The following is a 12,484-nucleotide window of genomic DNA, read 5'->3' on the forward strand; positions in this document are numbered from 1 at the left end:
ACAAATTGAGTACTTTACAAAACCTTTAAAAGGGAGCAGGCATGCAGAGGGAGGGAGAGACAGAGAGACAGGTCTTCATCTGCTGGTTCACTCCCCAAATGGTTGCAATAGCTGTAGCTGAGCCATTCTGAAGCCAGGAGCCAGGACTTCTTCTGGGTGCAGGGGCCATAGCTACTGCTTTCCCAGGCCATAGCAGAGAGCTGGATTGGAAGAGGAGCAGCTGGGGCTCGAACTGGCACCCATATGGGATGCCGACACTGCAGGTGGTAGCTTCATCTGCTACACCACAGCGCTGGCCCCAAGAAAGCACTTCAAAGACAGGCTTATGTGTGGAACTCACAGTGAAGAGGAGCAGCTGGGACTAGAACCAGCTCCCACATGGAATGCGGCACTGCAGGCGGAGGCCTAACCTACTACGCCATGGTGTCAGCCCCAGCTCTGGCTCTTGACTCCAGCTTCCTACAGAATCTGGGAGGCAGTGGTGACTGACCAAGTCATTAGGTTCCTGGCAACCACATGGGAGACCTGGATTGCATTCTTGGCTCCTGACCCCAGCCCCAGCCCTCCCTAGGCTGTTGTGGGTATTTGGGGAGTGACCCAGCAAATGGGAATACTCTCTGTGTATTTATGTCTCTGCCTCTCAGCAAAACAAAACAAAACAACAACAACAAAAAAACAACTTAAGACCAACTTTACTGTGGGAAATTTCAAGCGTAAGCAAAGGCCCTGGGAATTCCCTGGGAATTCCCTGTGCCTCCTTGTTCCGCCAGGTGTGCTTGTTTAAGGCTCTTGATCCGATTAAAGTGTGACCATGGAGAATGGAGCCTGTTCCTGGTAGGATGAATCGCGGGCTCCTGAATTCTTTGCAAAGCTGCTAAGAAAGCACTTTAAAAAAAAAAAAGATTTTGTTTATTTATTTGAAAGAGTTACACAGAGAGAGAAGGGGAGGAAGAGAGAGAGAGAGAGAGAGAGGTCTTCCATCCACTGGTTCACTCCCCAATTGGCCGCAACAGCTGGAGCTGCGCTGATCTGGAGCCAGGAGCCTCTTCTGGGTCTCTCACGTGGGTGCAGGGGCCCAAGGACTTGGGCCATCTTCCACTTCTTTCCCAAGCCACCGCAGAGAGCTGGATTGGAAGTGGAGCAGCTGGGGCTCAAACTGGCACCCATATGGGATGTCAGCACTGCAGGCGGTAGCTTCACCCGCTACGCCACAGCGCTGGCCCCAAGAAAGCACTTTCAAAGACAGGCTTATGTGTGGAACTCACAGTGACCAGGGAAACATTTCAAACTTCCTTATCCATAAAGTAAAAATGCTGACGGTGGCAGTGGTGGGGGAGGAGGAGGAAATGGTGATGGTGACAGAGCCAAGATCCGAGATCATCTGCTGGAGCGACTTTGGGGTAGTTACCGGAGCTAAGGCCGAAACCCAAACCTTCTGGCTTCGGATTTGCAGCTCATTCTCCTCCGCAAAATTCTCTCTTTAAAAACTTGAGACAGGCACATTGCATTTTTCATCCTGCAGCTGAACCAGCTAGAGAGAGGCATCTGGACTTTCTTAACATGAACCAGAGTATTCCACTTTTCTTGATGAAGTTAATAGTATCTGTTTTTGTGAACAAAAATAAATTTCAGTAATCCCTGGGGGTGTCTCTGGATTTGTCTCTTCATCAGGGGCTCCCTAACCTTGCCAGACTAAAACCCCAGTGCGTACATATAAGGGTAGGATAGCATAGTGCAGCTACCTGTGTTCTTGTGCTTAGCATGGGTGTTAGTACTTTATACTTGTGCTCAAAGCAAGATTTCGAATTGTCATTTGGCAAGGATTTAGCTGGCCTCTTTATTAAAACCTTATTACCCAGTGAGACATAGCTTGTGGGGGTAATTGAGGTTGTACATTGAAGAAGCACTTGCTCACTCTCTTCACCCCACATATGAAGCATGTGTATTGGGTTTCTTGTTTACTGAAAAGACATCTGTCGAGTTAATCAGGCTGGGAGCACGGGATTGCACGCAGGGAGGCCAGGAAGGGCGTGGTGAAGAGGAAGTGTTGCCCAGCTCTCTCTGAAAACCCGAGCTCTGCCCCTCGGTGCACTGGGCTGGGCCTGGATAGTAAGAAACAGGGCTACAACTCCCCCACTTTCCAGCCTGGAAACTTCTCTGCAGAGAACTCTGGGCAAGACAGGAGCGACTTGGTGGCAAAGGCAAAACCCTCATAGGATCGTCGGGGTCCATGCAGCTGGGACCAAAAGCAGCAGGAGAGCGACTGGCATTGTCCGTGGCTCCCTCACCTTTTAACAGACAGTTTTTTAAAGACTGACTTTTTATTTACTCGAAAGGCAGAGTTACAGAGAGAGGAGGAGGAGGAAGAGGCGATGAGAGAGAGACACCCTCCAGCGGGCCACTCCCCAAATGGCCATAACAGCTAGGGCTAGGCCAGGCAGGAGCCAGGAGCTTCTTCTGGGCCTCCCACGTGGGTTCAGGGGCGCAACACTTGAGCCATCCTCCACTGCCTTCCCAGGTGCGTTAATAGGGAGCTGGATCAGAAGTGGAGCAGCCAGGACTGGAGCTGGCACCCACATGGGATGCCGGCATCACAGGCAGAGGCTTAACCCGCCGAGCCACAGCGCTGACCTCGCTCCCTCACCTTTGGACGCTGCTGCTCTTCCAGGATTCCTGACTGTATTTTATCCGCTCTCACAGGCCCATGTGAGTCCATGTTCAGAGTAGCTTTCTGGTCAGTGCTGTGTGGGCCAGACTGGGCCGTTCAGCAGAGACCCTGAACAGGAGGCAGAGGGCTTGCAGGAGGCCCGCCAGCTGCTGAGAGTGGCTGGGTGTTTGTGGGGAATTGGTGGGGCAGAGACTTTTTAGTCCCCTCCTCTCCTCCCTTTTTTTCTTTTCTTAAAGATTTATTCATTTATTATTTGCAAGGCAGAGTTAGAGAGAGGCAGAGAGAGAGAGAGAGAGAGAGAGAGAGATCTTCCACCTGCTGGTTCACTCCCCGAATGAGAGCTGGATTGGAAGTGGAGCAGCCGGGACTGGAACCGGCGCCCATATGGGATGCCAGCCCTGCAGGCTGTGACTTTACCTGCTATGCCCCAGCACCGGCCTCAGCTATTCTCTCCTTTTATCATGGCCTTGACTGGGCCTAGGCGAGGATTTGTGCCCATGCTTTGGAGTCTGCTGCATGCCCAGGAAAATGCCTGTGTACACAGAAGCACTCCCTAATGGGGCTGCAGCGGGGGCTCCTGTCTGAATTTGAAAGAGTATTTGCAGTCATCCTGTCAAACCTGCTCGTCTTATGGATGAAGCAGAATCCGGGGGGTGGGGTGTAAATCTCTTCTCAGTGCACTGCCATGGACGTCCTTCCAGCTGAGGAGTCGCTGTGTGTTTACCACTGGCCAAGGGGGTCAGCGCATGAGCATCTCGCACCACGTCTCCTGGAGGACCGCCGTGGCCGGGAACAGGCTGTGCCCTTCAGAGGTGGAGAGAACGCATAGAATCAGTGGGGTCATCCTCAGGTCACGTGGAGCAGGGGGCGCAGTGTGGCCTCGGCGGTGAACATGGAGAGCAGCTTTTGCCGCAAAGGTGGTCGAGGGTGTCTCCCACGGTGCCGGTTGCCCACTGGGCCAGGACTCAAGCAAGTTCAACGGCTTGCAGACATCTGCAGAGGAGCCCTTTCTGGGATTCTGATCCCTGAGTGTGTGTGAATCGTGTCATGAGGACTGTGATGTCCCTAGAAGGCGTTCCCAGGGAGCCCAAGGATGGAGCTCAGACTGCGGTGGCAGAAGAGTAGCCGGACTTGGGATATATGTGGCCGAAGGGCCATCTACTAATGTGGAGAAAAGGAGGAGCTGAGATTCTGGCTTTAGCGACTGAGTGCACAGTGGTACTGTTCGTTGGGACGGGGAAGGCTAGGGAGGGAAGGGTTGGGCGGTTGTTTCAGCCACATTGGGATCAAAGGGCCTATTGGTCATTACATTGGCAAGGTCATGGTGGTTGGGTGTGCGGTTAAGTCCAGCGTGCTGGGGCGGGGGATGGGGGTGTCTGGGCTTTGCCCTGGGGCATGAATGGTGTATAGTGGGTCAGCACCTGATTAAGAGGAAGAGCAAGTGGCACAAGAGCCTGAGAAGAGGTGGTGGCTGTGGCGTAGAACAAAGGCAGGCACTGCCTGCAGGAGAAAGGGGTGACACACGGTTGGATTTGATGCACAGGGAAGTCTGAGGGGTGACGTGTGGGTGCAGCAGTTTGGGTTTAAAGGTCAAGTTTGTCTTGAGTTGGAGAGAGCTTTGCAGCATTCCAGGATATTCCTTTTCAAATGCCAAATTGTCGGGTGTTTTCTTCACCGTGCCCACCTCTTCCCGCCTGGACCACAAGGTGGAGCCAGTGAGTCAGGCTCTAAGGAAATGACCAACTCTGGCTTCAGGTTGGCTCTGTCTGGGGACTTTGGAAAAGTCAAATGCAGATATTTTTCCCCCATGGAAGATTGTCGTGGGAAAGGAATGTCCCTGCTCTTGAATTATAGATTGCAGAGTTAGTTTCTTGCAATGAAGATGAAAATGTGAAATGGACATGGTGATCACAAATGTTTTACAAATGAGAAAAATAAAAAAATTAAAGAGATTTCCAGTTTTAAAAGACTGAATGCAGACTTAAACTCCTTCTTCATGAAACCTCACGAGTAAAACTAGAATTTTTTTTTTTTTTTAAGATGAAGACCAACAGGTAAGGAGACAATAGCAATACAATTTTGGTCACTAGGAAGCAGATCAGGAGGTGAGCAGTGACTTAAATAATTCAAAAAATCTGACTTTGAAGCTGATTGTTGTGAGGAGGAGGGAACCCAAAAGCCATCTGGCTTACCCGGTGGAGCTTTCTGGAAAGGCCAGGAATTGATAGCCCTAAGCCCTCCGAGGCTGAGAGGGAAGTACAGCCTGAAATAAGCGCAAGTCGGAATCTGTTCAGGAACCAGAGCTTCCGGTTTCACTTCCTGCCTCGCACTGGGGGCCCTCGCCCCTTCCCACGCTGGCAGGACTGAGGCTGTATTCTCCCGACCCCTGGACTCCGTCGTGTCCAGTTGAGGGTGTTCAGTAAAAGATTCCTGAATGTTGAGATTGTAGGCATCGTCCCCTGCTTGGCTCTCAGCCTTGTATTTTCCAGGCATGGATTAGAAGAGCCTTTTCTAGAAAACCTGAACAGGCCAGGAGTAGACCTGGAGACACGGGCTTGGCGAGGCCCTGGGGAAGGCCCCGGCGGAGGACTGTCAGCCGGCCCTCTGTCCTCTGTGTGCAGGGAGCTCTGTCAGTACCTTCTGTGTTTCCTTTTTGGAGAAGGAGGCAGACAAGGGTCACCAAATATTTAAGGGAAGATTCTAATGTGAATAACAGAAATAAAAACAAATCAGAGACATCACTGAGGGAGAGGAAGATTTCCAGGAAAAAGGAATCGTTAATACCTTCAGAAAGAGAAAAGATGCCATAGCCATAGCCATAAAACAAGATTTTTTTAAATCCAAAGAACAAAGGTCTTAGAAATTAAAGTGATGATAGGAATGAAAAGCAATCAGTAGAAGAGTTAGAAGAAAAAGTTTGGGAAATTACACATAAAATGCAACAAAAACACAGATGGGGAATTGGGGAGAAAAAATACGAAAAATAAAGAACCAGATCTTAAAGTCCAACATCTGATTATCAGTACAAGATGAGAAATAGAGCAATGGGGAGTATCAAAGACATAACATTCAATAAAAAAGAGTCGAAGTGATAATGTATTAGCAGTACTGATGGTGTCTGAGAGATGAGATTATCGGTGTTTTTTTTTTTTTTTTTGTCCTTTGCATTTTTTCTTCCTAAAAATTTCTATAACAAATATTCTAAGTTAAGGTTTTGGTGTTATCTACTTATCCCTAGAACTTTTAACTCACAGGGTGGTCTTGTTCTCAACACAGTGAATATGTGAGAAGAACTTGTCCAAGGGGCAACCTGATCTTATTCGTTTGATCAGAAATTGTGATACCCCCAAGACCAAGGCACTTACTTTTCTGCCTGCCAGAAAGCGCTCTCCCGAAAGGCCCTCCTCAAACAGGCCTCAAGCGTTCTGGGTGTCTTATTTCTGTTCTCATTCCAGCTTGTTTTTTTGCATCACTTTACACAAACGCCTCATGAGAGTCATCTCCTGGCATGCTGTTCCACTCTTCCCTGCTTCTGGCTGAGCTGTGTTTGCTTTATATCCTCTCCCAGCCCAGTAGGCTAATGTCCTTCTTACATGATGATTTGAAGCTGAAAAACTTCCTAGATTTTAGGAGGCTTTTTGGTAGCTGCTGATCTTCTGTGTTGGGGCTGATTTTGCACCCCCTTTGGCCCTGCACACGGTGTGTGAGCCCACAGCCTCTCCATGAAGCCATGAGTGTGAGCTCTCGGGGTGGAGAAGGGATGTTGGACTTTTCTATAGAGGCTGACCATTGTGATGTTTTCTTGGAAAAGATCCAAAGGCGATGCTGTGAGCCAAACCACAGAATGGGTCTGTTGACCTAACTTCTAGAAAGTTTGTCACTGTAAGATAAAGGCTGCTTGCAATAAATAGTTCATGAATGATACAATCACAGCCCTCCTGATGGCTGTTATCAGTTTGTTATAAACATCTTGGGTGACAGGTATTATATTTCCATTGTCCAACCATTTTATTATAGAAAAATTCAAACATATCCAAAAGCTGAGTCAGTCCAGCAAACCCAAGGTACCGCAGCCACTTATTCTCTCTCATGTTCTGTTTCTGCTCCCAAACATTATTTTAAAGCAAATCCCAGATACCATATAATTTCATTTGAAAATATTTAGTACGTATCTCTAAAATGCAAACTTTTCTTTAAAAAAGAAAAAAAATCCCATGTTATTATCACACCTGTAAAAACAAAAAATCCAAACAATTTCATACTATGTTCAATTGTTCAGCTGTTTTTCACATTGTCTGAGACACTGTTTTTTAATATAGTTTTTTTAAAGATTTATTTAAAAGGCAGAATTACAGAGAGAGAGAGAGAGAGGGAGAGGGAGATAGACACACACAGAGATCGTCCATCTGCTGGTTCATTCCTCAACCCACAACAGCTGGAGCTGGGCCTAGCCAAAGTCAGGGGCAAGGAGCTTCATCTGGGTCTCCCATGTGGGTGGCAGGGGGCCAAGCACTTGGGCCATCTTCGGCTTCTCTCCAGGTGCATTAGCAGGGAGCTGGATTGGAAGTGGAGCAGTAGGGACTCCACCTGGAGCTCCCATGTGAAGCCCGTGTTGCACACAGTGGCTTAACCCACTGTGCCGCAACACCAGCCCCTAATACAGGTGTTGTTGTTGTGTAATTAGGATCTAAATAAGACTCATATATTTGTTGATAGAGTTCTTCAATTTTTTTAACTTATATTTTTTAATTCTTTATTTGAAAGGCAGAGACAGACATACACACCTACACACAGAGATTTTCCGTCTGCTGGTTCACTCCTCAGCAGTTTGGGCTGGGCCAGGCCGAAGCCTGGTGCCTGGAACTCAGTCTGGGGCTCCTGTGTGGGTGGCAGGGACCCAAGGACTTGAGCCATCATCTGCTGCTTCCCAGGGTGTGCAGCTGTGGGAAGCTGGAATTGGAAGTGGAGCCAGGACTCAAACCCTAGCACTCTGATACAGGATGGAGGCATCCCAGGCAACATCTTTTTTTTTTTTTTTTTTTTTTAATTTTTGACAGGCAGAGTGGACAGTGAGAGAGAGAGACAGAGAGAGAAAGGTCTTCCTTTGCCGTTGGTTCACCCTCCAATGGCCGCCGCTGCAGCCGGCGCACCGCGCTGATCCGATGGCAGGAGCCAGGATCCAGGTGCTTTTCCTGGTCTCCCATGGGGTGCAGGGCCCAAGCACCTGGGCCATCCTCCACTGCACTCCCTGGCCATAGCAGAGAGCTGGCCTGGAAGAGGGGCAACCGGGACAGAATCCGGCGCCCCGACCGGGACTAGAACCCGGTGTGCCGGCGCCGCAAGGTGGAGGATTAGCCTATTGAGCCACAGCGCCGGCCCCAGGCAACATCTTAATCACTGTGCCAAACCCGTTCCTTTACTTAATATTTAAAAATCCCTCTCACAGGTATTTATTTTTCTCTGCAATTTATTTGTTAAATTGAGGGGCAGTGTTGTGGTGTAGTGGATTACAACGCTGGAATCCCATATGAATGCTGGTCTGAGTTGTGGCTGCCTCACCTTTTTTTTTTTTTTTTTTAAGATTTATTTATTTTGAAATAAATAAGTTACAGAGAGGGAGAGGCAGAGAGAGAGAGAGAGAGAGAGAGAAAGAGAGAGAGAGAGGAAGTCTTCCATCCACAGGTTCACTCCCATTTAGGGACTGGGACAGAACGAAGCTTGGAACCAGGAGCTTCATCTGAGTCTTCCATATGGGTACAGGGGCTCAAGCACTTGGACCATCTTCCGCTGCTTTCCCAGGTGCATTATCAAGGAGCTGCATTGGAAGTGGAGCAGCCAGGACTCGAACTGGCATCCATTTGGGATGCTGGTGCTGCAGGTGGTGTCACTATGCCACAGTGACAGCTTCTGCTGCTCCACTTTTGATGCAGCTCCCTGCTAATGTGCCTGGGAAAGCAGCAGGTGAACCAAGTGTTTGGACACCTGCCACCAACATGGCAGACCTGGATGCAGTTCCAGGCTCCTGGCTTCAGCCTGGCCCAGCCCTGGCTGTTGGTAGCCATGTGGGGGAGTGAACAAGTGGATGGAAGATTCTCTCTCTCTCATTCTGCCTTTCAAATAAATAAATCTTTAAAAAGGAAAGAATGTGAGTCACTTGTCCTCTCTTCAATGGAAAACAAATATAGTGAATTTCCAGATTACTAGGATCAATTTATGATGACATGTTGTACTTTAAAAAATATATAGGTGAGGGGCTGGCATTATGGTGCAGTGGGTTAATCCGCTACCTGTAACACTGGCATCCCATTTGAGCACCGGTTCAAGTCCCTGATGCTCCCTGCTAATGTGCCTGGGGAAGCAAGGAAAGGTGGCCTGAGTAGTCGGGACCCTGTACACACATGGGAGACCCGGTGGAGTTCCTAGCAGCCCAGGCCATTGTAGCCATTTGGAGACTGAACCAGCAGGTGGAAGGTTTCTCTCTCTCTCTTTCTCTCTCATAACTCTGCCTTTCAAATAAAAAAAAAAAATCTTTTAAAAATATGTGTGAGCTGACATTTGACCTAGCAGTTACAGTCATGGTTGGGATGTCCATATCCCATATTGTAGTATCTGAGTCTGAGTCCCAGCTCTGGCTCCTGATTCCAGCTTCCTGCTAATACAGACCCTAAGGGGCGGTGGTGATGAATCAAGTAAATGTTTCTGCCACCCACGTGGGAGACCTGGATTGTATTTCTGGCTCCCAGCTTTGGCCTGGTCCAACCAGCCTCGTCCATTGCAGAAATCTGGGGAGTGAAGCACAGCATGGCAGCTCTCTTTTTCTGTTTCTCCCTCTCTGCCTCTCTAATTAAAAAAAAAAATTACATATCACAGAGAGATTTCTCCCATGTCTCTAAAAGTCACTTTCTGGGGCCAGTGTTGTGGCACAGCAGGTTAAGTAAGCCACCACCTGTAATGCCAGCATCCCATACTGGAGTGCTGGTTCAAGTCCTGGTTGCTTCGCTTGCAATCCAGCTCCCTGCTATGCCCCTGGGAAAGCAATGGAAGATGGCCCAAGTCCTTGAGCCCCTGCACCCACATGGGAGACCCAGATGGAGTTCCTGGCTCCTGGATTCAGCCCGGTCCAGCCTGGGCTGGGGAGTGAGGGAGTATGCCATCAGATAGAGCTCTTTGTCTCTCCCTCCCTCTGTCATTCTGCCTTTCAAATCAATCAATCATTCACTTTTTTAAAAAAGTCACTTTATTTTTTTAAAAGATTTATTTATTTGAAAGTCAGAGTTACACAGAGAGAGAAGGAGAGGTAGAGACAGAGAGAGAGAGTGGTCTTCCATCCACTGGTTCACTCCCCAGATGGCCGCAACGGCCGGAGCTGTGCCGATCCAAAGCCAAGAGCCAGGAGCTTCTTCCAGGTCTCCCACGCTGGTGCAGGGGCCCTAGGAGTTGTGCCACCTTCTGTTGCTTTCCCAGGCCATAGCAGAGAGCTGGATCAGAAGTGGAGCAGCCAGGGCTCGAACCGGCACCCATATGGGATGCTGGCACTGCAGGCAGTGGCTTTACCCCCTCTGCCACAGTGCCGGCCCCAAAAGCAGTCACTTTCTGAGTGTGAGACGCCCCCCCCCCCCAGCCTTCGTACTACGCTCCCGCAAAGCCTCAGTAGTTCTAATCCTCCTCCTCTTTAACCCCCCCCCCCCCAAACCTGGAGCCACTCCCACACTGCATGCTTTCCTTGTTTATTGCCTGTTTCCCCTCTAGAGAGAGGAGGCTCCAGGAGACCCCGGGTACTGAAAGTGAGATAAGGCAGGGCTGAAGCAAGGAGTGGATGGCAGGAAATAGGGCGGGAGTCTCGGCGTGAGGAGGAAGGCGCCGCCACGCACTTCCGCTTGCTGATTTGGCTCCTCCTCTAGAAGCAGAGGCTGCTGGGAGGTTCGGGGGGGGGGGAGCCCACGTGACGACAGCGGCCTTCTGGGACGTCGGCGACCCTGACCCAGCGCCTTGGCCCTTTCACCCGGCACAGGCTCGGGCCCGCCTCTCACAGCGATCGGTGCTGTCAGCAGAGTCCGCGTTGCTTGAGCTGCGAGGCCGTCCTCGCCGACCATCACCGCCGCTGCGCTGGGATGCCCCCGTGTGCAGCCTTTCGCGTGTGTCTGTGTGGGGGCGGGTGTGGAATGGGGTCAGGCTGTGAAACCGGAAACCGGAAGTAGCAGGAAGGGTCTGGGTGGGTCACTGCTGTGCTGTCAGCCAGTGGAGTGCCCTCGGAGGAGTTCCAGGGCTCCCTGTCTGTCAAATAGGACAGTGCCCTTTTGCCTCTGCATGGTTGCCTCGCGCCTTGGATGCTGTCGGGTGACAACGCACAGTAGCACTGCCCCTCCCCGGGCAGCCTGCAGGAGAGGGCAGCGTTCTGGCTGCTCCTGGAGAGGCTGGGGGTAGCAGTGGCTGAGGATGGTGGCCCTGCCGCTCCCGCTGGACCAGGGAAGGCCCAGGCTAACCGGGGGGAGGGATCACGACTGGATCTTGGGGCTGCCTGCCTTCCTCTGGAGGCTGATGGGAAGAGATGCATCTGGACGGTTTTTTGCTGCAGTAGGGTTGATGCGTCCCCTCCCCTCGCTTCCCAAGGGCCCTGGCAGCCTCAGCAGAGTGACCTGGTGCAGAAGGAGCGACAGAAAGCGCCACAGCGTGCCAGCTGTATTCCAAGACTGTCTACGAGCCGTCCTAGCTTTGATTAGGGGTTTCTTGCCACATGCGCTGACTCGTGCCCCAGCCGGACTCATTCCTGGAAGTGCAGTCCGGGTGTGTGCGCTTTTTCCCAGGAAGCCATGAGGCATTTTCACACACCACACAAACATTCCCGCAGCCCCACCCTGCTGCTCCGTGGCTCCCACGAGGAGCCTCCGGGTGTGTGTTTCTCTGAGATGGGGACTGTGACTTTTACTTCTGCCCAGACCAGTAGGTGTAACTTATTCGCCGTCCTCTGTGAAATCCAGAAAGGATCCCTGATTTTTTTTTAACCTTTTTGCTTTATGCATTTATGTCATCCAGTATGGTAGCCACTAGCCGTGGATAGCTATTTGAATTCCAGTTAGTAAAATTAAATAAACTGTCACACTAGCCACATTTCAAGGGCTCCCGCGGGGCCAGTAGCTGTTGTGTGGTTGCAGGCGGGCCCATTCAGCAGCTCCCTAAACATTCCCACCCAGAGGCTTATGAGTGTGGGCAGGAAAGCATCCGCGCACTTAGGGGAACGGTGAGTGGCTAAGCCATCATGGGTTTTTTTCAGGGTAAAACGCTCAGGGTTCCCGGTGTTGACCCTTCCCTAGTGGTCTGACCTCTGAGCGCTCTCAGCCATTCGGTCACCGTCTTTTATCACCTCGCCCAGGCCACTGAGAAGCCACCGCTCGCTTAGCCACGGAGAGCTCTGTCCTGCTCTCACGCATGCACTGCTCCGCATGGGAGAGTTCCTGATCAGAAACTTCCAGAGCAGTTTGTAGCTTCAGAGCTAGGAGGAGGGAGTCTTTAGCGCTTCTAGTTTGCTGTTTGTGGTTCTTCTAAAAAAGGAGAAAAAGAAACCCTTTCTGATGAAACAGGCGCTTTTCTAGAATGTCCACTGTGAGCTTTCCTGCTGCGCTTGGTGGGGGCTTGGTGGCAGAGCTAAGACTGGGTGAGGCAGGGAGAGGAGCCCAGGGCACAGATTTAAGGAGGCCCTCACTCTCAGGGGCTGGCCTTCTACTTACCAGAGCCCAAAAGCAAGGGCCTCCTTAAATTCTGCACCCTTTGTACCTGACTTGCCTCACCTGGGGCTGGCTATCTTGGGACCCCTGTACT

General features: G+C 50.7%; 1 protein-coding gene across 1 annotated transcript in view; it reads left to right on the top strand.

Annotated features, from left to right (window-relative positions):
• The window catches only part of SNX30 (sorting nexin family member 30), a 142,984-nt gene that overhangs the window by 106,657 nt on the left and 23,843 nt on the right, over positions 1-12,484 (top strand). The window lies entirely within an intron of this gene.

The sequence above is a fragment of the Oryctolagus cuniculus genome, chromosome 1 (assembly GCF_964237555.1).
Source record: "Oryctolagus cuniculus chromosome 1, mOryCun1.1, whole genome shotgun sequence".
Classification (NCBI taxonomy): Eukaryota; Metazoa; Chordata; class Mammalia; order Lagomorpha; family Leporidae; genus Oryctolagus; species Oryctolagus cuniculus.